The sequence below is a fragment of the Scyliorhinus torazame genome, chromosome 4, assembly GCF_047496885.1.
Source record: "Scyliorhinus torazame isolate Kashiwa2021f chromosome 4, sScyTor2.1, whole genome shotgun sequence".
Classification (NCBI taxonomy): Eukaryota; Metazoa; Chordata; class Chondrichthyes; order Carcharhiniformes; family Scyliorhinidae; genus Scyliorhinus; species Scyliorhinus torazame.
The window spans coordinates 68,196,028-68,222,917 of record NC_092710.1 but is presented as its reverse complement, the minus strand read 5'-3'; the positions used below and the strand labels follow the sequence as shown (position 1 = coordinate 68,222,917).

At 51.4% G+C, this 26,890-nt stretch overlaps 1 protein-coding gene across 8 annotated transcripts in view; it reads left to right on the top strand.

Annotated features, from left to right (window-relative positions):
* The window catches only part of LOC140410282 (NACHT, LRR and PYD domains-containing protein 3-like), a 193,457-nt gene that overhangs the window by 30,515 nt on the left and 136,052 nt on the right, over nucleotides 1-26,890 (top strand). For 3 of the 8 annotated variants that reach the window (XM_072498249.1, XM_072498255.1, XM_072498257.1), the window contains exons 2-5: nucleotides 15,028-15,113; nucleotides 15,902-15,972; nucleotides 19,448-19,572; nucleotides 22,929-23,033. The gene's annotated coding sequence lies outside the window, so the exon portion shown is untranslated. Of the gene's footprint in view, nucleotides 1-15,027; nucleotides 15,114-15,901; nucleotides 15,977-19,447; nucleotides 19,573-22,928; nucleotides 23,034-26,890 lie in introns of all 8 variants that reach the window. The other 5 variants (XM_072498251.1, XM_072498253.1, XM_072498250.1 and 2 more) reach the window with 5 other exon arrangements.

Genomic DNA, 26,890 nt, shown 5'->3' with positions numbered 1-26,890 from the left:
AGTGTGTAACCCGGGCAGGATGGAGCCAGTGAGATCAGACAGTGTGTACCCCGGGGAGGATGGAGCCAGTGAGATCAGACAGTGTGTAACCCGGGGAGGATGGAGCCAGTGAGATCAGACAGTGTGTAACCCGGGCAGGATGGAGCCAGTGAGATCAGACAGTGTGTAACCCGGGGAGGATGGAGTCAGTGAGATCAGACAGTGTGTAACCCGGGGAGGATGGAGTCAGTGAGATCAGACAGTGTGTAACCCGGGGAGGATGGAGCCAGTGGGATCAGACAGTGTGTAACCCGGGAAGGATGGAGCCAGTGAGATCAGACAGTGTGTAACCCGGGCAGGATGTAGCCAGTGATATCAGACAGTGTGTAACCCAGGGAGGATGGAGTCAGTGAGATCAGACAGTGTGTAACCCGGGAAGGATGGAGTCAGTGAGATCAGACAGTGTGTAACCCGGGGAGGACGGAGCCAGTGAGATCAGACAGTGTGTAACCCTGGGAGGATGGAGCCAGTGGGATCACACCGTGTGTAACCCGGGGAGGATGGAGCCAGTGAGATCAGAAAGCATGTAACCCGTGGAGGATGGGGCCAGTGGGATCAGACAGTGTGTAACCCAGGGAGGATGGAGTCAGTGAGATCAGACAGTGTGTAACCCGGGGAGGATGGAGTCAGTGAGATCAGACAGTGTGTAACCCGGGGAGGATGGAGCCAGTGGGATCAGATAGTGTGTAGCCCGGGGAGGATGGAGCCAGTGAGATCAGACAGTGTGTAACCCGGGCAGGATGGAGCCAGTGATATCAGACGGTGTTTAACCCGGGGAGGATGGAATCAGTGAGATCACACAGTGTGTAACCCGGGGAGGATGGGGCCAGTGGGATCAGACAGTGTGTAACCCAGGGAGGATGGAGTCAGTGAGATCAGACAGTGTGTAACCCGGGGAGGATGGAGTCAGTGAGATCAGACAGTGTGTAACCCGGGGAGGATGGAGCCAGTGGGATCAGATAGTGTGTAGCCCGGGGAGGATGGAGCCAGTGAGATCAGACAGTGTGTAACCCGGGCAGGATGGAGCCAGTGATATCAGACGGTGTTTAACCCGGGGAGGATGGAATCAGTGAGATCACACAGTGTGTAACCCGGGGAGGATGGAGCCAGTGAGATCAGACAGCATGTAACCCGCGGAGGTGGGGCCAGTGGGATCAGACAGTGTGTAACCCAAGGAAGATGGTGTCAGTGAGATCAGACGGTGTGTAACCCGGGGAGGATGGAGCCAGTGAGATCAGACACTGTGTAACCCGGGGAGGATGGAGCCAGTGAGATCAGACAGTGTGTAACCCCGGGAGGCTCAGCCAGAGAGTGGTGGGTCTGTGGAATTCATTGCCACAGAGGGCGGTGGAGGCCGGGACGTTGAGTGTCTTTAAGACAGAAATTGATAAGTTCTTGATTTCTCGAGGAATTAAGGGCTATGGAGAGAGAGTGGGTAAATGGAGTTGAAATCAGCCATGATTGTATGGTGGAGTGGACTCGATGGGCCGAAGGGCCTTACTTCTGCACCTATGTCTTATGGTCTTCTGATGGAGCCAGTGAGATCAGACACTGTAACCCGGGGAGGATAGAGTCAGTGAGATCAGACCGTGTGTAACCCGGGGAGGATGGAGTCAGTGAGATCAGACAGTGTGTAACCCGGGGAGGATGGAGCCAGTGGGATCAGACAGTGTGTAACCCGGGGAGGATGGAGACAGTTAGATCAGACAGTGTGTAACCCGGGCAGGATGGAGCCAGTGAGATCAGACAGTGTGTAACCCGGGGAGGATGGAGCCAGTGAGATCAGACAGTGTGTAACCCGGGCAGGATGGAGCCAGTGAGATCAGACATTGTGTAACCCGGGGAGGATGGAGTCAGTGAGATCAGACAGTGTGTAACCCGGGGAGGATGGAGTCAGTGAGATCAGACAGTGTGTAACCCGGGGAGGATGGAGCCAGTGGGATCAGACAGTGTGTAACCCGGGAAGGATGGAGCCAGTGAGATCAGACAGTGTGTAACCCGGGCAGGATGGAGCCAGTGATATCAGACAGTGTGTAACCCAGGGAGGATGGAGTCAGTGAGATCAGACAGTGTGTAACCCGGGAAGGATGGAGTCAGTGAGATCAGACAGTGTGTAACCCGGGGAGGACGGAGCCAGTGAGATCAGACAGTGTGTAACCCTGGGAGGATGGAGCCAGTGGGATCACACAGTGTGTAACCCGGGGAGGATGGAGCCAGTGAGATCAGACAGTGTGTAACCTGGGGAGGATGGAGCCAGTGAGATCAGACAGTGTGTAACCCTGGGAGGATGGAGCCAGTGAGATCAGACAGTGTATAACCCGGGGAGGATGGAGACAGTGAGATCAGACAGTGTGTAACCCGGGCAGGATGGAGCCAGTGAGATCAGACAGTGTGTAACCCGGGGAGGATGGAGCCAGTGCGATCAGACAGTGTGCAACCCGTGGAGGATAGAGCCAGTGAGATCCGACAGTGTGTAACCCGGGGAGGATGGAGCCAGTGAGATCAGACAGTGTGTAACCCGGGGAGGATGGAGTCAGTGAAATCAGACAGTGTGTAACCCGGGGAGGATGGAGTCAGTGAGATCAGACAGTGTATAACCCGGGGAGGATGGAGACAGTGAGATCAGACAGTGTGTAACCCGGGCAGGATGGAGCCAGTGAGATCAGACAGTGTGTAACCCGGGGAGGATGGAGACAGTGAGATCAGACAGTGTGTAACCCGGGGAGGATGGAGCCAGTGAGATCAGACGGTGTGTAACCCGGGGAGGATGGAGCCAGTGCGATCAGACAGTGTGTAACCCGGGGAGGATGGAGTCAGTGAGATCAGACAGTGTGTAACCCGGGGAGGATGGAGCCAGTGAGATCAGACAGTGTATAACCCGGGGAGGATGGAGACAGTGAGATCAGACAGTGTGTAACCCGGGCAGGATGGAGCCAGTGAGATCAGACAGTGTGTAACCCGGGGAGGATGGAGCCAGTGCGATCAGACAGTGTGCAACCCGTGGAGAGTGGAGCCAGTGAGATCAGACAGTGTGTAACCCGGGGAGGATGGAGCCAGTGAGATCAGGCAGTGTGTAACCCGGGGAGGATGGAGTCAGTGAAATCAGACAGTGTGTAACCCGGGGAGGATGGAGTCAGTGAGATCAGGCAGTATGTATCCCGAGGAGGATGGAGCCAGTGAGATCAGACAGTGTGTCACCCGGGGAGGATGGAGACAGTGAGATCAGACAGTGTGTAACCCGGGGAGGATGGAGACAGTGAGATCAGACAGTGTGTAACCCGGGCAGGATGGAGCCAGTGAGATCAGACAGTGTGTAACCCGGGGAGGATGGAGCCAGTGAGATCAGACAGTGTGTAACCCGGGGAGGATGGAGCCAGTGAGATCAGACAGTGTGTAACCCGGGCAGGATGGAGCCAGTGAGATCAGACAGTGTGTAACCCGGGGAGGATGGAGTCAGTGAGATCAGACAGTGTGTAACCCGGGGAGGATGGAGTCAGTGAGATCAGACAGTGTGTAACCCGGGGAGGATGGAGCCAGTGGGATCAGACAGTGTGTAACCCGGGAAGGATGGAGCCAGTGAGATCAGACAGTGTGTAACCCGGGCAGGATGTAGCCAGTGATATCAGACAGTGTGTAACCCAGGGAGGATGGAGTCAGTGAGATCAGACAGTGTGTAACCCGGGAAGGATGGAGTCAGTGAGATCAGACAGTGTGTAACCCGGGGAGGACGGAGCCAGTGAGATCAGACAGTGTGTAACCCTGGGAGGATGGAGCCAGTGGGATCACACAGTGTGTAACCCGGGGAGGATGGAGCCAGTGAGATCAGAAAGCATGTAACCCGTGGAGGATGGGGCCAGTGGGATCAGACAGTGTGTAACCCAGGGAGGATGGAGTCAGTGAGATCAGACAGTGTGTAACCCGGGGAGGATGGAGTCAGTGAGATCAGACAGTGTGTAACCCGGGGAGGATGGAGCCAGTGGGATCAGATAGTGTGTAGCCCGGGGAGGATGGAGCCAGTGAGATCAGACAGTGTGTAACCCGGGCAGGATGGAGCCAGTGATATCAGACGGTGTTTAACCCGGGGAGGATGGAATCAGTGAGATCACACAGTGTGTAACCCGGGGAGGATGGGGCCAGTGGGATCAGACAGTGTGTAACCCAGGGAGGATGGAGTCAGTGAGATCAGACAGTGTGTAACCCGGGGAGGATGGAGTCAGTGAGATCAGACAGTGTGTAACCCGGGGAGGGTGGAGCCAGTGGGATCAGATAGTGTGTAGCCCGGGGAGGATGGAGCCAGTGAGATCAGACAGTGTGTAACCCGGGCAGGATGGAGCCAGTGATATCAGACGGTGTTTAACCCGGGGAGGATGGAATCAGTGAGATCACACAGTGTGTAACCCGGGGAGGATGGAGCCAGTGAGATCAGACAGCATGTAACCCGCGGAGGTGGGGCCAGTGGGATCAGACAGTGTGTAACCCGGGGAGGATGGAGACAGTGAGATCAGACAGTGTGTAACCCGGGCAGGATGGAGCCAGTGAGATCAGACAGTGTGTAACCCGGGGAGGATGGAGCCAGTGCGATCAGACAGTGTGCAACCCGTGGAGAGTGGAGCCAGTGAGATCAGACAGTGTGTAACCCGGGGAGGATGGAGCCAGTGAGATCAGGCAGTGTGTAACCCGGGGAGGATGGAGTCAGTGAAATCAGACAGTGTGTAACCCGGGGAGGATGGAGTCAGTGAGATCAGGCAGTATGTATCCCGAGGAGGATGGAGCCAGTGAGATCAGACAGTGTGTCACCCGGGGAGGATGGAGACAGTGAGATCAGACAGTGTGTAACCCGGGGAGGATGGAGACAGTGAGATCAGACAGTGTGTAACCCGGGCAGGATGGAGCCAGTGAGATCAGACAGTGTGTAACCCGGGGAGGATGGAGCCAGTGAGATCAGACAGTGTGTAACCCGGGGAGGATGGAGCCAGTGAGATCAGACAGTGTGTAACCCGGGCAGGATGGAGCCAGTGAGATCAGACAGTGTGTAACCCGGGGAGGATGGAGTCAGTGAGATCAGACAGTGTGTAACCCGGGGAGGATGGAGTCAGTGAGATCAGACAGTATGTAACCCGGGGAGGATGGAGCCAGTGGGATCAGACAGTGTGTAACCCGGGAAGGATGGAGCCAGTGAGATCAGACAGTGTGTAACCCGGGCAGGATGTAGCCAGTGATATCAGACAGTGTGTAACCCAGGGAGGATGGAGTCAGTGAGATCAGACAGTGTGTAACCCGGGAAGGATGGAGTCAGTGAGATCAGACAGTGTGTAACCCGGGGAGGACGGAGCCAGTGAGATCAGACAGTGTGTAACCCTGGGAGGATGGAGCCAGTGGGATCACACAGTGTGTAACCCGGGGAGGATGGAGCCAGTGAGATCAGAAAGCATGTAACCCGTGGAGGATGGGGCCAGTGGGATCAGACAGTGTGTAACCCAGGGAGGATGGAGTCAGTGAGATCAGACAGTGTGTAACCCGGGGAGGATGGAGTCAGTGAGATCAGACAGTGTGTAACCCGGGGAGGATGGAGCCAGTGGGATCAGATAGTGTGTAGCCCGGGGAGGATGGAGCCAGTGAGATCAGACAGTGTGTAACCCGGGCAGGATGGAGCCAGTGATATCAGACGGTGTTTAACCCGGGGAGGATGGAATCAGTGAGATCACACAGTGTGTAACCCGGGGAGGATGGGGCCAGTGGGATCAGACAGTGTGTAACCCAGGGAGGATGGAGTCAGTGAGATCAGACAGTGTGTAACCCGGGGAGGATGGAGTCAGTGAGATCAGACAGTGTGTAACCCGGGGAGGATGGAGCCAGTGGGATCAGATAGTGTGTAGCCCGGGGAGGATGGAGCCAGTGAGATCAGACAGTGTGTAACCCGGGCAGGATGGAGCCAGTGATATCAGACGGTGTTTAACCCGGGGAGGATGGAATCAGTGAGATCACACAGTGTGTAACCCGGGGAGGATGGAGCCAGTGAGATCAGACAGCATGTAACCCGCGGAGGTGGGGCCAGTGGGATCAGACAGTGTGTAACCCAAGGAAGATGGTGTCAGTGAGATCAGACGGTGTGTAACCCGGGGAGGATGGAGCCAGTGAGATCAGACACTGTGTAACCCGGGGAGGATGGAGCCAGTGAGATCAGACAGTGTGTAACCCCGGGAGGCTCAGCCAGAGAGTGGTGGGTCTGTGGAATTCATTGCCACAGAGGGCGGTGGAGGCCGGGACGTTGAGTGTCTTTAAGACAGAAATTGATAAGTTCTTGATTTCTCGAGGAATTAAGGGCTATGGAGAGAGAGTGGGTAAATGGAGTTGAAATCAGCCATGATTGTATGGTGGAGTGGACTCGATGGGCCGAAGGGCCTTACTTCTGCACCTATGTCTTATGGTCTTCTGATGGAGCCAGTGAGATCAGACACTGTAACCCGGGGAGGATAGAGTCAGTGAGATCAGACCGTGTGTAACCCGGGGAGGATGGAGTCAGTGAGATCAGACAGTGTGTAACCCGGGGAGGATGGAGCCAGTGGGATCAGACAGTGTGTAACCCGGGGAGGATGGAGCCAGTGAGATCAGACAGTGTGTAACCCGGGCAGGATGGAGCCAGTGAGATCAGACAGTGTGTAACCCGGGGAGGATGGAGTCAGTGAGATCAGACAGTGTGTAACCCGGGGAGGATGGAGTCAGTGAGATCAGACAGTGTGTAACCCGGGGAGGACGGAGCCAGTGAGATCAGACAGTGTGTAACCCGGGGAGGATGGAGCCAGTGGGATCACACAGTGTGTAACCCGGGGAGGATGGAGCCAGTGAGATCAGACAGCATGTAACCCATGGAGGATGGGGCCAGAGGGATCAGACAGTGTGTAACCCGGGGAGGATGGCGCCAGTGAGATCAGACAGTGTGTAACCCGGGGGAGGATGGAGCCAGTGAGATCAGACAGTGTGTAACCAGGGGAGGATGGAGCCAGTGGGATCAGACAGTGTGTAACCCGGGAAGGATGGAGCCAGTGAGATCAGACAGTGTGTAACCCGGGGAGGATGGAGCCAGTGGGATCAGACAGTGTGTAACCCGGGGAGGATGGAGCCAGTGAGATCAGACAGTGTGTAACCCTGGGAGGATCAGCCAGAGAGTGGTGGGTCTGTGGAATTCATTGCCACAGAGGGCGGTGGAGGCCGGGACGTTGTCTTTAAGACAGAAATTGATAAATTATTGATTTCTCGAGGAATTAAGGGCTATGGAGAGAGAGTGGGTAAATGGAGTTGAAATGAGCCATGATTGAATGGTGGAGTGGACTCGATGGGCCGAATGGCCTTACTTCTGCTCCTATGTCTTATGGTCTTATGATGCAGCCAGTGAGATCAGACACTGTAACCCGGGGAGGATGGAGCCCGTGAGATCAGACAGTGTGTAACCCGGGGGAGGATGGAGCCAGTGAGATCAGACAGTGTGTAACCCGGGGAGGATGGAGTCAGTGAGATCAGACAGTGTGTAACCCGGGGAGGATGGAGCCAGTGAGATCAGACAGTGTGTAACCCGGGGAGGATGGAGCCAGTGAGATCAGACAGTGTGTAACCCCGGGAGGATCAGCCAGAGAGCGGTGGGTCTGTGGAATTCATTGTCATAGAGGGCGGTGGAGGCCGGGACGTTGAGTGTCCTGAAGACAGAAATTGATAAATTCTTGATTTCTCGAGGAATTAAGGGCTATGGAGAGAGAGTGGGTAAATGGAGTTGAAATGAGCCATGATTGAATGGTGGAGTGGACTCGATGGGCCGAATGGCCTTACTTCTGCTCCTATGTCTTATGATGGAGCCAGTGAGATCAGACACTGTAACCCGGGGAGGATGGAGCCAGTGAGATCAGACAGTGTGTAACCCGGGGAGGATGGAGCCAGTGAGATCAGACAGTGTGTAACCTGGGGAGGATGGAGCCAGTGAGATCAGACAGTGTGTAACCTGGGGAGGATGGAGCCAATGATATCAAACCGTGCGTAACCCGGGTGGATGGGGCGAGTGAGATCAGACAGTGTGTAACCTGGGAGGATGGAGTCAGTGAGACTAGACACTAACCCGGGGAGGATGGCGCCAGTGAGATCAGACAGTGTGTAACCCGGGGGAGGATGGAGCCAGTGAGATCAGACAGTGTGTAACCCGGGGAGGATGGAGCCAGTGGGATCAGACAGTGTGTAACCCGGGGAGGATGGAGCCAGTGAGATCAGACAGCATGTAACCCGCGGAGGTGGGGCCAGTGGGATCAGACAGTGTGTAACCCAGGGAAGATGGTGTCAGTGAGATCAGACGGTGTGTAACCCGGGGAGGATGGAGCCAGTGAGATCAGACAGTGTGTAACCCGGGGAGGATGGAGCCAGTGAGATCAGACAGTGTGTAACCCCGGGAGGATCAGCCAGAGAGTGGTGGGTCTGTGGAATTCATTGCCACAGAGGGCGGTGGAGGCCGGGACGTTGAGTGTCTTTAAGACAGAAATTGATAAGTTCTTGATTTCTCGAGGAATTAAGGGCTATGGAGAGAGAGTGGGTAAATGGAGTTGAAATCAGCCATGATTGTATGGTGGAGTGGACTCGATGGGCCGAAGGGCCTTACTTCTGCACCTATGTCTTTTGGTCTTATGATGGAGCCAGTGAGATCAGACACTGTAACCCGGGGAGGATAGAGTCAGTGAGATCAGACAGTGTGTAACTCGGGGAGGATGGAGCCAGTGGGATCAGACAGTGTGTAACCCGGGGAGGATGGAGCCAGTGAGATCAGACAGTGTGTAACCCGGGCAGGATGGAGCCAGTGAGATCAGACAGTGTGTAACCCGGGGAGGATGGAGTCAGTGAGATCAGACAGTGTGTAACCCGGGGAGGATGGAGTCAGTGAGATCAGACAGTGTGTAACCCGGGGAGGACGGAGCCAGTGAGATCAGACAGTGTGTAACCCGGGGAGGATGGAGCCAGTGGGATCACACAGTGTGTAACCCGGGGAGGATGGAGCCAGTGAGATCAGACAGCATGTAACCCGTGGAGGATGGGGCCAGAGGGATCAGACAGTGTGTAACCCAGGGAGGATGGAGTCAGTGAGATCAGACAGTGTGTAACCCGGGGAGGATGGAGCCAGTGAGATCAGACAGTGTGTAACCCGGGGAGGATGGAGTCAGTGAGATCAGACCGTGTATAACCCGGGGAGGATGGAGCCTGTGAGATCAGACAGTGTGTAACCCGGGGAGGATGGAGTCAGTGAGATCAGACAGTGTGTAACCCGGGGGAGGATGGAGCCAGTGAGATCAGACAGTGTGTAACCCGGGGAGGATGGAGCCAGTGGGATCAGACAGTGTATAACCCGGGGAGGATGGAGCCAGTGAGATCAGACAGTGTGTAACCCGGGGAGGATGGAGCCAGTGGGATCAGACAGTGTGTAACCCGGGGAGGATGGAGCCAGTGAGATCAGACAGTGTGTAACCCCGGGAGGATCAGCCAGAGAGTGGTGGGTCTGTGGAATTCATTGCCACAGAGGGCGGTGGAGGCCGGGACGTTGAGTGTCTTTAAGACAGAAATTGATAAATTCTTGATTTCTCGAGGAATTAAGGGCTATGGAGAGAGAGTGGGTAAATGGAGTTGAAATGAGCCATGATTGAATGGTGGAGTGGACTCGATGGGCCGAATGGCCTTACTTCTGCTCCTATGTCTTATGATGGAGCCAGTGAGATCAGACACTGTAACCCGGGGAGGATGGAGCCAGTGAGATCAGACAGTGTGTAACCCGGGGGAGGATGGAGCCAGTGAGATCAGACAGTGTGTAACCTGGGGAGGATGGAGCCAGTGAGATCAGACAGTGTGTAACCTGGGGAGGATGGAGCCAATGATATCAAACCGTGCGTAACCTGGGTGGATGGGGCGAGTGAGATCAGACAGTGTGTAACCTGGGAGGATGGAGTCAGTGAGACTAGACACTAACCCGGGGAGGATGGCGCCAGTGAGATCAGACAGTGTGTATCCCGGGGGAGGATGGAGCCAGTGAGATCAGACAGTGTGTAACCCGGGGAGGATGGAGCCAGTGGGATCAGACAGTGTGTAACCCGGGGAGGATGGAGCCAGTGAGATCAGACAGTGTGTAACCCCGGGAGGATCAGCCAGAGAGTGGTGGGTCTGTGGAATTCATTGCCACAGAGGGCGGTGGAGGCCGGGACGTTGTCTTTAAGACAGAAATTGATAAATTATTGATTTCTCGAGGAATTAAGGGCTATGGAGAGAGAGTGGGTAAATGGAGTTGAAATGAGCCATGATTGAATGGTGGAGTGGACTCGATGGGCCGAATGGCCTTACTTCTGCTCCTATGTCTTATGGTCTTATGATGCAGCCAGTGAGATCAGACACTGTAACCCGGGGAGGATGGAGCCCGTGAGATCAGACAGTGCGTAACCCGGGGGAGGATGGAGCCAGTGAGATCAGGCAGTGTGTAACCCGGGGAGAATGGAGCCAGTGAGATCAGACAGTGTGTAACCCGGGGAGGATGGAGCCAGTGAGATCAGACAGTGCGTAACCCGGGGAGGATGGAGCCAGTGAGATCAGACAGTGTGTAACCCCGGGAGGATCAGCCAGAGAGCGGTGGGTCTGTGGAATTCATTGCCACAGAGGGCGGTGGAGGCCGGGACGTTGAGTGTCCTGAAGACAGAAATTGATAAATTCTTGATTTCTCGAGGAATTAAGGGCTATGGAGAGAGAGTGGGTAAATGGAGTTGAAATGAGCCATGATTGAATGGTGGAGTGGACTCGATGGGCCGAATGGCCTTACTTCTGCTCCTATGTCTTTTGGTCTTATGATGGAGCCAGTGAGATCAGACACTGTAACCCGGGGAGGATAGAGTCAGTGAGATCAGACAGTGTGTAACTCGGGGAGGATGGAGCCAGTGGGATCAGACAGTGTGTAACCCGGGGAGGATGGAGCCAGTGAGATCAGACAGTGTGTAACCCGGGCAGGATGGAGCCAGTGAGATCAGACAGTGTGTAACCCGGGGAGGATGGAGTCAGTGAGATCAGACAGTGTGTAACCCGGGGAGGATGGAGTCAGTGAGATCAGACAGTGTGTAACCCGGGGAGGACGGAGCCAGTGAGATCAGACAGTGTGTAACCCGGGGAGGATGGAGCCAGTGGGATCACACAGTGTGTAACCCGGGGAGGATGGAGCCAGTGAGATCAGACAGCATGTAACCCGTGGAGGATGGGGCCAGAGGGATCAGACAGTGTGTAACCCAGGGAGGATGGAGTCAGTGAGATCAGACAGTGTGTAACCCGGGGAGGATGGAGCCAGTGAGATCAGACAGTGTGTAACCCGGGGAGGATGGAGTCAGTGAGATCAGACCGTGTATAACCCGGGGAGGATGGAGCCTGTGAGATCAGACAGTGTGTAACCCGGGGAGGATGGAGTCAGTGAGATCAGACAGTGTGTAACCCGGGGGAGGATGGAGCCAGTGAGATCAGACAGTGTGTAACCCGGGGAGGATGGAGCCAGTGGGATCAGACAGTGTATAACCCGGGGAGGATGGAGCCAGTGAGATCAGACAGTGTGTAACCCGGGGAGGATGGAGCCAGTGGGATCAGACAGTGTGTAACCCGGGGAGGATGGAGCCAGTGAGATCAGACAGTGTGTAACCCCGGGAGGATCAGCCAGAGAGTGGTGGGTCTGTGGAATTCATTGCCACAGAGGGCGGTGGAGGCCGGGACGTTGAGTGTCTTTAAGACAGAAATTGATAAATTCTTGATTTCTCGAGGAATTAAGGGCTATGGAGAGAGAGTGGGTAAATGGAGTTGAAATGAGCCATGATTGAATGGTGGAGTGGACTCGATGGGCCGAATGGCCTTACTTCTGCTCCTATGTCTTATGATGGAGCCAGTGAGATCAGACACTGTAACCCGGGGAGGATGGAGCCAGTGAGATCAGACAGTGTGTAACCCGGGGGAGGATGGAGCCAGTGAGATCAGACAGTGTGTAACCTGGGGAGGATGGAGCCAGTGAGATCAGACAGTGTGTAACCTGGGGAGGATGGAGCCAATGATATCAAACCGTGCGTAACCTGGGTGGATGGGGCGAGTGAGATCAGACAGTGTGTAACCTGGGAGGATGGAGTCAGTGAGACTAGACACTAACCCGGGGAGGATGGCGCCAGTGAGATCAGACAGTGTGTATCCCGGGGGAGGATGGAGCCAGTGAGATCAGACAGTGTGTAACCCGGGGAGGATGGAGCCAGTGGGATCAGACAGTGTGTAACCCGGGGAGGATGGAGCCAGTGAGATCAGACAGTGTGTAACCCCGGGAGGATCAGCCAGAGAGTGGTGGGTCTGTGGAATTCATTGCCACAGAGGGCGGTGGAGGCCGGGACGTTGTCTTTAAGACAGAAATTGATAAATTATTGATTTCTCGAGGAATTAAGGGCTATGGAGAGAGAGTGGGTAAATGGAGTTGAAATGAGCCATGATTGAATGGTGGAGTGGACTCGATGGGCCGAATGGCCTTACTTCTGCTCCTATGTCTTATGGTCTTATGATGCAGCCAGTGAGATCAGACACTGTAACCCGGGGAGGATGGAGCCCGTGAGATCAGACAGTGCGTAACCCGGGGGAGGATGGAGCCAGTGAGATCAGGCAGTGTGTAACCCGGGGAGAATGGAGCCAGTGAGATCAGACAGTGTGTAACCCGGGGAGGATGGAGCCAGTGAGATCAGACAGTGCGTAACCCGGGGAGGATGGAGCCAGTGAGATCAGACAGTGTGTAACCCCGGGAGGATCAGCCAGAGAGCGGTGGGTCTGTGGAATTCATTGCCACAGAGGGCGGTGGAGGCCGGGACGTTGAGTGTCCTGAAGACAGAAATTGATAAATTCTTGATTTCTCGAGGAATTAAGGGCTATGGAGAGAGAGTGGGTAAATGGAGTTGAAATGAGCCATGATTGAATGGTGGAGTGGACTCGATGGGCCGAATGGCCTTACTTCTGCTCCTATGTCTTATGATGGAGCCAGTGAGATCAGACACTGTAACCCGGGGAGGATGGAGCCAGTGAGATCAGACAGTGTGTAACCCGGGGGAGGATGGAGCCAGTGAGATCAGACAGTGTGTAACCTGGGGAGGATGGAGCCATTGAGATCAAACCGTGCGTAACCCGGGTGGATGGGGCGAGTGAGATCAGACAGTGTGTAACCTGGGAGGATGGAGTCAGTGAGACTAGACACTAACCCGGGGAGGATGGCGCCAGTGAGATCAGACAGTGTGTAATCTGGGGAGGATGGAATCAACAACAAAGAACAAAGAAAAGTACAGGCCCTCCAAGCCCATGCCACCCATGCTGCCCTACTAAACTACAATCTTCTACACTTCTTTGGTCCGTTTTCCTCTATTCCCATCCTATTCATGTATTTGTCAAGGTGCCCTTAAATGTCACTATCGTCCCTGCTTCCACCACCTCCTCCGGCAGCGAGTTCCAGGCACCCACTACCCTCTGTGTCAGAAAAACGTGCCTCGTACATCTACTCTAAACCGTGCCCCTCGCACCTTAAACCTATGCCCCATAGTAATTGACCCCTCTACCCTGGGGAAAAGCCTCTGACGATCCACTCTGTTTGTGCCCCTCATAATTTTGTAGACCTCTATCAGGTTGCCCCCTCAACCTCCGGCGTTCCAGTGAGAACAAACCAAGTTTATTCAACCGCTCCTCAGCTAATGCCCTCCATACCAGGCAACATTCTGGTAAATCTCTTCTGCACCCTCTCTAAAGCCTCCACATCCTTCTGGTAGTGTGGCGACCAGAATTGAACACTATACTCCAAGTGTGGCGTAACTAAGGTTCTATACAGCTGCAACATGACTTGCCAATTCTTATACTCAATGCCCCGGCCAATGAAGGCAAGCATGCCGTGTGCCTTCTTGACTACCTTCTCCACCTGTGCTGCTCCTTTCAGTGACCTGTGGACCTGTACACTTAGATCTCTCTGACTTTCAATACTCTTGAGGGTTCTACCATTCACTGTATATTCCCTACCTACATTAGACCTTACAAAATGCATTACCTCACATCTCCTCACAAAACTCCATCTGCCATCTCTCCGCCCAAGTATCCAAACAATCTAAATCCTGCTGTATCCTCATCGCTATCCGCAATTCCACCAACCTTTGTGTCGTCTGCAAACTCACTAATCAGACCAGTTCCATTTTCCTCCAAATCATTTATATATACTACAAACAGCAAAGGTCCCAGCACTGATCCCTGCGGAACAGCACTAGTCACAGCCCTCCAATTAGAAAAGCATCCTTCCATTGCTACTCTCTATGACCTAGCCAGTTCTGTATCCACCTTGCCAGCACACCCCTGATCCTGTGTGACTTCACCTTTTGTACTCGTCTCCCATGAGGGACCTTGTCAAAGGCCTTACTGAAGTCCATATAGACATAGACAACATCCACTGCCCTACCTGCATCAATCATCTTTGTGACCTCTCCGAAAAACTCTTATCAAGTTAGTGAGACACGACCTCCCCTTCACAAAACCATGTTGCCTCTCACTGATACGTCCATTTGCTTCCAAATGGGAGTAGATCCTGTCTCTATGAATTCTCTCCAGTAATTTCCCTACCACTGACATAAGGCTCACCGGCCTGTAGTTCCCTGTTGTCAGTGAGATCAGACAGTGTGTAACCCGGGGAGGATGGAGACAATGAAATCAAATCATGTGTAACCTGAGGAGGATGAAGCCAGTGAAATCGGACAGTGTATTATTTTCGGAATGGTAGTGCCACAAAATTTCACCAGTTTTGTTGCTGGGATGTTTTCTGAACTTCTTCAAGTACTTTTAGAACTTTTGGCTCTCTGCAACGATAAAGTCCCATTGGATTTGCAATATTGGCTCTCTTTCTCTCCACAGTTGCAGCGTGACCTGCTGAATTTTCCTCTCACTTTGCTTTTATTTCAGATCTCCAGCATCTGCAGCATTTCGCTTTATGAAGAATGATTTTGGGAAAGTGGGCTTGTATTCTCGAGAGTTTGGAAGAATGAAAGGTAATCTCATTAAAACCTACAAAATCTTTAGAGGGATAGGTAGGGTAAATGCAGGTAAGTTTTTACCCTAGTTGGGGAGTCTCGAACTAGGGAACGCAATCTCAAAATAAGGGGGAACCCACTTAGGACCAAGATGATCAGAAATTATTTTATTCAGAAGGTTGTGAATCTTTGGAATTCTCTACCTCAAAGGTCTGTGCAAGCACAGGAATTAAGTATGTTTAAAGTTGAAATCCACAGTTTTAGATAATCAAGTTATATGGGGGGGGGTTCAGGGGTCGGAAGACATCGAAGTGGCTGATCAAGCCCTGATCCTATTGAATGGTGGAACAGGCATGGCGTTTTGTTGGGTGGCATGGTAGCACAGTGGTTAGCACTGTTGCTTCACAGCGCCAGGTTTCCAGGTTCGATTCCCGACTTGGATCACTGCCTGTGCGGAGTCTGCACGTTCTCCCCATGCCTGCATGGGTTTCCTCCGGGTGACCTGGTTTCCTCCCACAAGTCCCGAAAACCGTGCTTGTTCGACGAATTGGACATTCTGAATTCTCCCTCACTGTACCCGAACAGGCGCCGGACTGTGGCGCATAGGGGTTTTTCACAGTAACGTGTTGGCAGTGTTAATGTAAGCCTACTTGCGACTATAATAAAGATTATTGTTCCTGTGTGAGATGAGGAGAAATTACTTCACTCAAAGAGTTGTGAATTGTTGTAATTCTCTGCCTTGGGGGATTGTGGATTCTTCATTGTTGAATATGTTTAAGATTGTAAGGATAATTTAAATCTCTAAGGGAATCGTTCGGAGGAGGAGGAGCAGTCTCTGTCAGGGAGAGAACCTGAGACTATCTGAGACCCTCAGAAGGTAAGTAAGTGATTTTTACTCATTTTTACTCTTACTTTTATTACCGTTTCAAATTGTGTGTGTGTAGGGGGGGGGAAACTGAAGTGACATCACAGAAAAGCTGTGACCTGAGTGGCTGGTTGGGAATCTACACTAAATTATAAAAAATTAAGCACTGGTAACTAATTAAACATAATTACTCAATTATAATTTAAAGGGGTATCTAAGCCAGAGATCGGAGAGTATTATATTTAGCTTTCGCATTTATAGTAGAAATCTAGTGCTAGGAAACAGATAGTTAACAGTAACTTAAACATTTTTTTTTAACTTTTAACTTTAATTTACTAATTAATTGACGCAATGTCAGGTAGAGGGGTGCAGTGCTCTGACTGTGAGATGTGGCAGATCCGGGAGGCTTCCAGCATCCCGGATGGCTTCATCTGGAGAAAGTGCACCCAACTGGAGCTCCTCACAGACCGCATGGTTCGCGTGGAGCGGCAATTGGATGCACTTAGGAGCATGCAGGTGGCGGAAAGCGTCATAGATAGCAGTTATATAAATGTGGTCACACCCAAGGTGCAGGCAGAGAAATGGTTGACCACCAGAAAGGGCAGGCAATCAGTGCAGGAATCCCCTGTGGTTGTCCCCCACTCGACCAGGTATACCCCTTTGGATACTGTCGGGGGGGATACCCTATCAGGGGAAAACAGCAGCAGCCAGAGCAGTGGCACAATGGCTGGCTCTCATGTTCAGAAGGGAGGGTCAAAGCGCAGAAGAACAATAGTAATAGGGGACTCTATAGTCAGGGGCACAGATAGGCGCTTCTGTGGACGTGAAAGAGACTCCAGGATGGTATGTTGCCTCCATGGTGCCAGGGTCCAGAATGTCTCTGAAGGGGGAGGGCAAACAGGCAGAGGTCGTTGTACATCATATTGGTATATAGGCAGGAAGGGGCATGAGGTCCTGCAGCAGGAGTTCAGGGAGCTAGGCAGAAAGTTAAAAGACAGGACCTCTAGGGTTGTAATCTCGGGATTACTCCCTGTGCCACGTGCCAGTGAGGCTAGAAACAGGAAGATAGAGCAGCTAAACACGTGGCTAAGCAGCTGGTGTAGGAGGGAGGGTTTCCGTTATCTGGACCACTGGGAGCCCTTCTGGGGCAGGTGTGACCTATATAAGAAGGACGGGTTGCAACTAAACCGGAGAGGCATAAATATCCTGGCCGCGAGGTTTGCTAGTGTCACATGGGAGGGTTTAAACTAGTATGGCAGGGGGATGGGCACGGGAGCAATAGGTCAGAAGGTGAGAGCATTGAGGGAGATTAGTACTTGGAACTATGATGTTGTTGCCATTACAGAGACCTGGTTGAGGGAAGGTAAGGGTTGGCAGCTAAACGTTCCAGGATTTAGATGTTTCAGGCGTGATAGAGGGGGATGTAAAAGGGGTGGCGGAGTTGTGCTACTGGTTAGGGAAGATATCACAGCTGTAAAACGGGAGGACACCTCAGAGGGCAGTGAGGCTATATGGGTAGAGATCAGGAATAAAAAGGGCGCAGTCACCATGTTGGGGGTTTACTACAGGCCTCCCAACAGCCAGCGGGAGATAGAGGAGCAGATAGGTAGACAGATTTTGGAAAAGAGTAAAAACAACAGGGTTGTGGTGGTGGGAGACTTCAACTTCCCCAATATTGACTGGGACTCACTTAGTGCCAGGGGCTTAGACGGGGCAGAGTTTGTAAGGAGCATCCAGGAGTGCTTCTTAAAACAATATGTAGACAGTCCAACTTGGGAAGGGGCGGTACTGGACCTGGTATTGGGGAATGAGCCCGGCCAGGTGGTAGAAGTTTCAGTAGGGGAGCATTTCGGGAACAGTGACCACAATTCAGTAAGTTTTAAAGTGCTGGTGGACAAGGATAAGAGTGGTCCTAGGGTGAATGTGCTAAATTGGGGGAAGGCTAATTAAAACAATATTAGGCGGGAACTGAAGAACCTAGATTTGGGGCGGATGTTTGAGGGCAAATCAACATCTGACATGTGGAAGGCTTTCAAGTGTCAGTTGAAAGGAATTCAGGACCGGCATGTTCCTGTGAGGAAGAAGGATAAATATGGCAATTTACGGGAACCTTGGATAACGAGAGATATTGTATGCCTCGTCAAAAAGAAAAAGTAGGCATTTGTCAGGGCTAAAAGGCTGGGAACAGACGAAGCCTGTGTGGAATATAAGGAAGGTAGGAAGGAACTTAAGCAAGGAGTCAGGAGGGCTAGAAGGGGTCACGAAAAGTCATTTGCAAATAGGGTTAAGGAAAATCCCAAGGCTTTTTACACGTACATAAAAAGCAAGAGGGTAGCCAGGGAAAGGGTTGGCCCACTGAAGGATAGGCAAGGGAATCTATGTGTGGAGCCAGAGGAAATTGGCGAGGTACTAAATGAATACTTTGCATCAGTATTCAACAAAGAGAAGGAATTGGTAGATGTTGAGTCTGGAGAAGGGTGTGTAGATAGCCCGGGTCACATTGAGATCCAAAAAGACGAGGTGTTGGGCGGCTTAAAGAATATTAAGGTAGATAAGTCCCCAGGGCCTGATGGGACCTACCCCAGAATACTGAAGGAGGCTGGAGAGGAAATTGCTGAGGCCTTGACAGAAATCTTTGGATCCTCACTGTCTTCAGGTGATGTCCCGGAGGACTGGAGAATAGCCAATGTTGTTCCTCTGTTTAAGAAGGGTAGCAAGGATAATCCAGGGAACTACAGGCCGGTGAGCCTTACTTCAGTGGTAGGGCCAATATTGAAAGTCCAATGGGACTTTATCGTTGCAGAGAGCCAAAAGTTCTAAAAGTACTTGAAGAAGTTCAGAAAACATCCCAGCAACAAAACTGGTGAAATTTTGCGGCACTTCCATTCCGAAAATAATACACTGTCCGATTTCACTGGCTTCATTCTCCCCGGGTTACACATGATTTGATTTCACTGTCTCCATCCTCCCCGGGTTACACATTGTCTGATCTCACTGACTACAGGGAACTACAGGCCGGTGAGCCTTACATCAGTGGTAGGGAAATTACTGGAGGGAATTCTTCGAGACAGGATCTACTCCCATTTGGAAGCAAATGGACGTATTAGTGAGAGGCAGCATGGTTTTGTGAAGGGGAGGTCGTGTCTCACTAACTTGATAGAGTTTGTCGAGGAGGTCACAAAGGTGATTGATGCAGGTAGGGCAGTGGATGTTGTCTACATGGATTTCAGTAAGGCCTTTGACAAGGTCCCTCATGGCAGACTAGTACAAAAGGTGAAGTCACACGGGATCAGGGGTGAGCTGGCAAGGTGGATACAGAACTGGCTAGGTCATAGAAGGCAGAGAGTAGCAATGGAAGGATGCTTTTCTAATTGGAGGGCTGAGACCAGTGGTGTTCCGCAGGGATCAGTGTTGGGACCTTTGCTGTTTGTAGTATATATAAATGATTTGGAGGAAAATGTAACTGGTCTGATTAGTAAATTTGCAGACGGCACAAAGGTTAGTCGAATTGCGGATAACGATGAGGACTGTCAGAGGATACAGCAGGATTTAGAGTGTTTGGAGACTTGGGCGGAGAGATGGCAGATGGAGTTTAATCCCGACAAATTTGAGGTAATGCAATTTGGAAGGTCTAATGCAGGTAGGGAATATACAGTGAATGGTAGAACCGTCAAGAGTATTGAAAGTCAAAGAGATCTAGGAGTACAGGTCCACAGGTCACTGAAAGGGGCAACACAGGTGGAGAAGGTAGTCAAGAAGGCATACGGCATGCTTGCCTTCATTGGCCGGGGCATTGAGTATAAGAACTGGCAAGTCATGTTGCAGATGTATAGAACCTTAGTTAGGCCACACTTGGGAGTATAGTGTTCAATTCTGGTCGCCACACTACCAGAAGGATGTGGAGGCTTGAGAGAGGGTGCAGAAGAGATTTACCAGAATGTTGCCTGGGATGGAGGGCATTAGCTATGAGGAGAGGTTGAATAAACTCGGTTTGTTCTCACTGGAACGACGGAGGTTGAGGGGCGACCTGATAGAGGTCTACAAAATTATGAGGGGCATAGACAGAGTGGATAGTCAGAGGCTTTTCCCCAGGGTAGAGGGGTCAATTACTAGGGGGCATAGGTTTAAAGTGAGATGGGCAAGGTTTAGAGTAGATGTACGAGGCAAGTCTTTTTACGCAGAGGGTAGTGGGTGCCTGGAACTCGCTACCGGAGGAGGTGGTGGAAGCAGGGACGATAGTGACATTTAAGGGGCATCTTGACAAATACATGAATAGGATGGGAATAGAGGGATACGGACCCAGGAAGTGGAGAAGATTGTAGTTCAGTCGGGCAGCATGGTCGGCACGGGCTTGGAGGGCCGAAGGGCCTGTTCTTGTGCTGTACATTTCTTTGTTCTTTGAATCAAGAGGTTTAGAGAATGGACAGGAAAATGGAATGGAACCCAAGATGTGCCATGATTATATTGAATGGCAGAGCAGGCTCGACTAGCCATGGCGCCTACTCCTATTTCTTGTGAGCAATGACCAAATAATCTCAAATGACTGGACATATTACCAAAGTCAGATATACTAGGTGGGATTCTCTGATCCTGAGGCTAAGTGTTCATGCCGTTGTAAACACCGTCGCATTTCTCAATGGTGTCAACATGGCTTCAGGAGAGCAATTCTGATCCCTACAGGGGACCAGCACGGCACTAGAGTGACCCCTGCCACTCCAGCTGCCGATCCCCGGTGTCAGATGGGCGCCGCTCCCTTCTCCGCACTGGCCCCGACACAACATGGTGTAGGGCTACAGGGGCCGGGCGGAACAAAAGTGGCTCCCAGCTCGAGAGGCCAGCCCCCCCCGATCGCGGACCAGACCACAGCGGAGGCCCCCCCCCCCCCCCCCCCCCAAAACCAGGCCGTCCCCAGATGCCACTACGCTGAGGTCCCGCCTGGTAAGAGCAGGTGTGAACGACGCCGGCGGGACTCGGCTTTTTTATCGTGGCCGCTCAGCCCATCCTGGGCCGAGAATTGTCGGGGGGTCCCGTAGAGCGGCCCCCAACCGCGCCGGCACAAATGTCGCCAATTCGCCGCTCTCTGGAGAATTGGCAGACCAGCGTCAGGTTGGCGTGGCGTTATTTGCGCCAGTCCTGCCGATTCTCCGGCCCGGCCCTGGGGTGAGAGAATCCCGCCCACTGTCTTCCAAAGGAGCGATTTAATCCAGGTCTGACCTGTCTGTACAAGTTGAAGGGAAAGATCACGCAGCTCCCTTAGAGGAAGTTTAGAGTACATCTCCCATTCCTGACCTCCAGTAAGAAATTCTAAAAGATGAAAGCCAGATTATCTTGCTTAGTCTTATTTAAGTTCTTCAAATCTTAATGTGCAATACCCCAAACCGAGTAGATATTATCTAGACATACACTGGCCAATACAGCAGGGAAAAGATTTACCTGTACTGATCTCAAGTCACATCTGCCGGACTGGACCAGCGACAGATGTGTGAAGTCGGGTCACTGCACACTTGAGACTATAGAACTGCCCCTCCTGTGTATACTGAGACTAATTATTTGTTTTGTGAAATGACTAGTGAGTCGTGCTAGTGACGCACATCAGTAAATGTCGGGTGTGCTGCCAATGGACAAAAGACCCTGGGCAGAGAATCGGCCTTATGAAATGTAATATTTCAGAGATACAAGGAACATCACTATCAATTGATTTTTCATAGAATTCAATACTTTCGTAGCAATTTACACTGCGCACAGATTTAGGTGGTTAAGGCAGTTAGATTTTCAGAGTTGATGAGGGGTATTCCTAACAATATGACTGATTTGTTTCTGTAACTGTGGAGGTGATTAATGTTCTGTACGGTGGATACTGACAATGAATTCAGTAAATCTGCAATGTCAGGTCTGATGGTGTAAAAAAAAAATCAGTTATTGGAATTACAACCTCAGCTGAATGTTCAGAGTTAATCATCGTCTTAAAATATCTCAGAACATGTGACATTTTGTTATGTTTGCTTTCAGTTATTTTCACTGCGTTGTCCCAAGTTACCAACCTGTCAGATCTCAGGAGAAGAGGTGTTGGTTCTAATTTATACCTGACAGACTGTGAAACATTCAGTGTAAACTATATATTTAGCAGTCCAGAAGTTAGAAAAATCTAAGAATAATTTTAATACAATGTCTACATTTGTAAAATAAGATTATAAAGTTATTGTTTCTGAGCAGTGGATGATATAGATACATCCGAAGGAGCACCCTGCACTATCCCTGCATCCCAACTTACCTTTTGGAAACGAAGGGGCAATTTGGCATGGCCAATCCACCTAACCTGCACTAATCTTTGAACTGTGGGTGGAAACTGGAGCATCCGGAGGAAACCCACGCAGATTCTGGGACGAAGTGCAAACTCCACACAGACAGTCACCTAAGGCCGGAATTGAACCTAGGACCCTGGAGCTGTCAGGCAGCAGTACTGCCCACTGTGCCACAATGCCGCCCAAATATTTACGTAGATAAAGAAAACAGAGAGTAGGGATGCACGTGAGATTTTTGAGTTGAAAGGCCTTTATTGCAGAACCACAAGAAGCAGAACTTGGGATTCAGATATTTCCACACTATAATCATGACATATTTGAAGGAGGCAAGTTCCATATATTCAAGGATGCCGGTGATACAAAGTTAATTCGGCAAGTAAGCTGTGAGCAGGAGACGAGTCTCCAAAGGGACATCATCTGAGTGTAAGAAGGTTGCAGATAGAGTATAAAATTCTGAAAATGAGGTTATTCACTTTGGTAGGAAGCATAGAACAACTGGCTATTGTTGGAATGGTGAGAAACTAAATGTTCAGAGGGATTTGGCATTTCTTGTACATGAAACAAGGCAAATTAACATAGAGATCCAGCAAGCAATTCGGAAAACAGATGATATGTTGGTGTTATTCCAAGAGGATTGGAATGAATTTTTTTTTTATTCGTTCATAGGATGTGGGCGCCACAGGCTGGACCAGCATTCATTGTTCATCCAGGAGGGTATTTAAGAGTCAACCACACTGCTGTGGGTCTGGAGTCACATGTAGGCCATACCAGGTAAAGATGACAGATATCCTTCCATAAAGGACATTAATGAACCAGATGGGCTTTTACGACAATTGACAACGTCATGGTTATAATTCCGAACTTTTTTTTTAAAATTAAATATTTTATTAAAAATTTTTGGTCAACCAACACAGTACATTGTGCATCCTTTACACAATATTATAACAACACAAATAACAATGACCTATTTTATAAATAAAAAATGAATAAATAATAAATAACAAAAATGAAAACTAGCCCTAATTGGCAACTGCCTTGTCACAAGTAACACTCTCCAAAAATATAATTTAACAGTCCAATATATAATTATCTGTAGCAACGACCTATACATACTATACAGTATATATTAACAACCCTGAGAGTCCTTCTGGTTCCTCCTCCCCCCCCACCCCCCCGATCCTGGGCTGCTGCTGCTGCCTTCTTTTCCCATTCCGTCTATCTTTCTGCGAGGTATTCGACGAACGGTTGCCGCCGCCTGGTGAACCCTTGAGCCGACCCCCTTAGGACGAACTTAATCCGCTCTAGCTTTATAAACCCCGCCATGTCATTTATCCAGGTCTCCACCCCCGGGGGCTTGGCTTCTTTCCACATTCGCAATATCCTGCGCCGGGCTACTAGGGACGCAAAGGCCAAAACATCGGCCTCTCTCGCCTCCTGCACTCCCGGCTCTTGTGCAACCCCAAATATAGCCAACCCCCAGCTTGGTTCGACCCGGACTCCTACTACTTTTGAAAGCACCTTTGTCACCCCCATCCAAAACCCCTGTAGTGCCGGGCATGACCAAAACATATGGGTATGATTCGCTGGGCTTCTCGAGCACCTCGCACACCTATCCTCCACCCCAAAAAATTTACTGAGCCGTGCTCCAGTCATATGTGCCCTATGTAATACCTTAAACTGAATCAGGCTTAGCCTGGCACACGTGGACGACGAGTTTACCCTGCTTAGGGCATCTGCCCACAGCCCCTCCTCGATCTCCTCCCCCAGCTCTTCTTCCCATTTCCCTTTTAGTTCATCTACCATAGTCTCCCCTTCGTCCCTCATTTCCCTATATATATCTGACACCTTACCATCCCCCACCCATGTCTTTGAGATCACTCTGTCCTGCACCTCTTGTGTCGGGAGCTGCGGGAATTCCCTCACCTGTTGCCTCGCAAAAGCCCTCAGTTGCATATACCTGAATGCATTCCCTTGGGGCAACCCATATTTCTCGGTCAGCGCTCCCAGACTCGCGAACTTCCCATCCACAAACAGATCTTTCAGTTGCGTTATTCCTGCTCTTTGCCACATTCCATATCCCCCATCCATTCCCCCCGGGGCAAACCTATGGTTGTTTCTTATCGGGGACCCCCCCAATGCTCCAGTCTTTCCCCTATGCCGTCTCCACTGTCCCCAAATCTTCAGTGTAGCCACCACCACCGGGCTTGTGGTGTAGTTCCCCGGTGAGAACGGCAATGGGGCTGTCACCATAGCCTGTAGGCTAGTCCCCCTACAGGACGCCCTCTCTAATCTTTCCACGCCGCTCCCTCCTCCTCTCCCATCCACTTACTCACCATTGAAATATTAGCGGCCCAATAATACTCACTTAGGCTCGGTAGTGCCAGCCCCCCCCTATCCCTGCTACGCTGTAAGAATCCCTTCCTCACTCTCGGGGTCTTCCCGGCCCACACAAAACCCATGATGCTCTTTTCAATCCTTTTAAAAAAAGCCTTCGTAATCACCACCGGGAGGCACTGAAACACAAAGAGGAATCTCGGGAGGACCACCATCTTAACCGCCTGCACCCTCCCTGCCATTGACAGGGATACCATTTCCCATCTCTTGAAATCCTCCTCCATCTGTTCCACCAACCGCGTTAAATTTAACCTATGCAATGTGCCCCAATTCTTAGCTATCTGGATCCCCAGGTAACGAAAGACCCTTGTTACCTTCCTCAACGGTAGGTCCTCTATTTCTCTACTCTGCTCCCCTGGATGTACCACAAACAACTCACTTTTCCCCATGTTCAATTTATACCCTGAAAAATCCCCAAACTCCCCAAGTATCCGCATTATTTCTGGCATCCCCTCCGCCGGGTCCGCCACGTATAGTAGCAAATCGTCCGCATACAAAGATACCCGGTGCTCTTCTCCTCCCCTAAGTACTCCCCTCCACTTCTTGGAACCCCTCAACGCTATCGCCAGGGGCTCAATCGCCAGTGCAAACAATAATGGGGACAGAGGGCATCCCTGCCTTGTCCCTCTATGGAGCCGAAAATATGCAGATCCCCGTCCATTCGTGACCACGCTCGCCACTGGGGCCCTATACAACAGCTGCACCCATCTAACATACCCCTCTCCAAAACCAAATCTCCTCAACACCTCCCACAAATAATCCCACTCCACTCTATCAAATGCTTTCTCGGCATCCATCGCCACTACTATCTCCGTTTCTCTCTCTGGTGGGGCCATCATCATTACCCCTAACAACCTCCGTATATTCGTGTTCAGCTGTCTCCCCTTCACAAACCCAGTTTGGTCCTCGTGGACCACCCCCGGGACACATTCCTCTATTCTCATTGCCATTACCTTGGCCAGGACCTTGGCATCTACATTTAGGAGGGAAATAGGTCTATAGGACCCGCATTGTAGCGGGTCCTTTTCCTTCTTTAAGAGAAGCGATATCGTTGCTTCAGACATAGTCGGGGGCAGTTGTCCCCTTTCCTTTGCCTCATTAAAGGTCCTCGTCAGTACCGGGGCGAGCAAGTCCACATATTTTCTATAGAATTCGACTGGGAATCCATCCGGTCCCGGGGCCTTTCCCGCCTGCATGCTCCTAATTCCTTTCACCACTTCTTCTACCTCGATCTGTGCTCCCAGTCCCACCCTTTCCTGCTCTTCCACCTTGGGAAATTCCAGCCGATCCAAGAAGCCCATCATTCTCTCCCTCCCATCCGGGGGTTGAGCTTCATATAATTTTTTATAAAATGTCTTGAACACTCCATTCACTCTCTCCGCTCCCCGCTCCATCTCTCCTTCCTCATCCCTCACTCCCCCTATTTCCCTCGCTGCTCCCCTTTTCCTCAATTGGTGTGCCAGCAACCTGCTCGCCTTCTCCCCATATTCGTACTGTACACCCTGTGCCTTCCTCCATTGTGCCTCTGCAGTGCCTGTAGTCAGCAAGTCAAATTCTACATGTAGCCTTTGCCTTTCCCTGTACAGTCCCTCCTCCGGTGCTTCCGCATATTGTCTGTCCACCCTCAAAAGTTCTTGCAGCAACCGCTCCCGTTCCTTACTCTCCTGCTTCCCTTTATGTGCCCTTATTGATATCAGCTCCCCTCTAATCACCGCCTTCAACGCCTCCCAGACCACTCCCACCTGGACCTCCCCATTATCATTGAGTTCCAAGTACTTTTCAATGCACCCCCTCACCCTTAGACACACCCCCTCATCTGCCATTAGTCCCATGTCCATTCTCCAGGGTGGGCGCCCTCCTGTTTCCTCCCCTATCTCCAAGTCCACCCAATGTGGAGCGTGATCCGAAATGGCTATAGCCGTACACTCCGTTCCCCTTACCTTCGGGATCAATGCCCTACCCAGCACAAAAAAGTCTATTCGCGAGTAGACTTTATGGACATAGGAGAAAAACGAGAACTCCTTACTCCTAGGTCTGCTAAATCTCCACGGGTCTACACCTCCCATCTGCTCCATAAAATCTTTAAGTACCTTGGCTGCTGCCGGCCTCCTTCCAGTCCTGGACTTCGACCTATCCAGCCCTGGTTCCAACACCGTATTAAAATCTCCCCCCATTATCAGCTTTCCCATCTCTAGGTCCGGAATGCGTCCTAGCATCCGCCTCATAAAATTGGC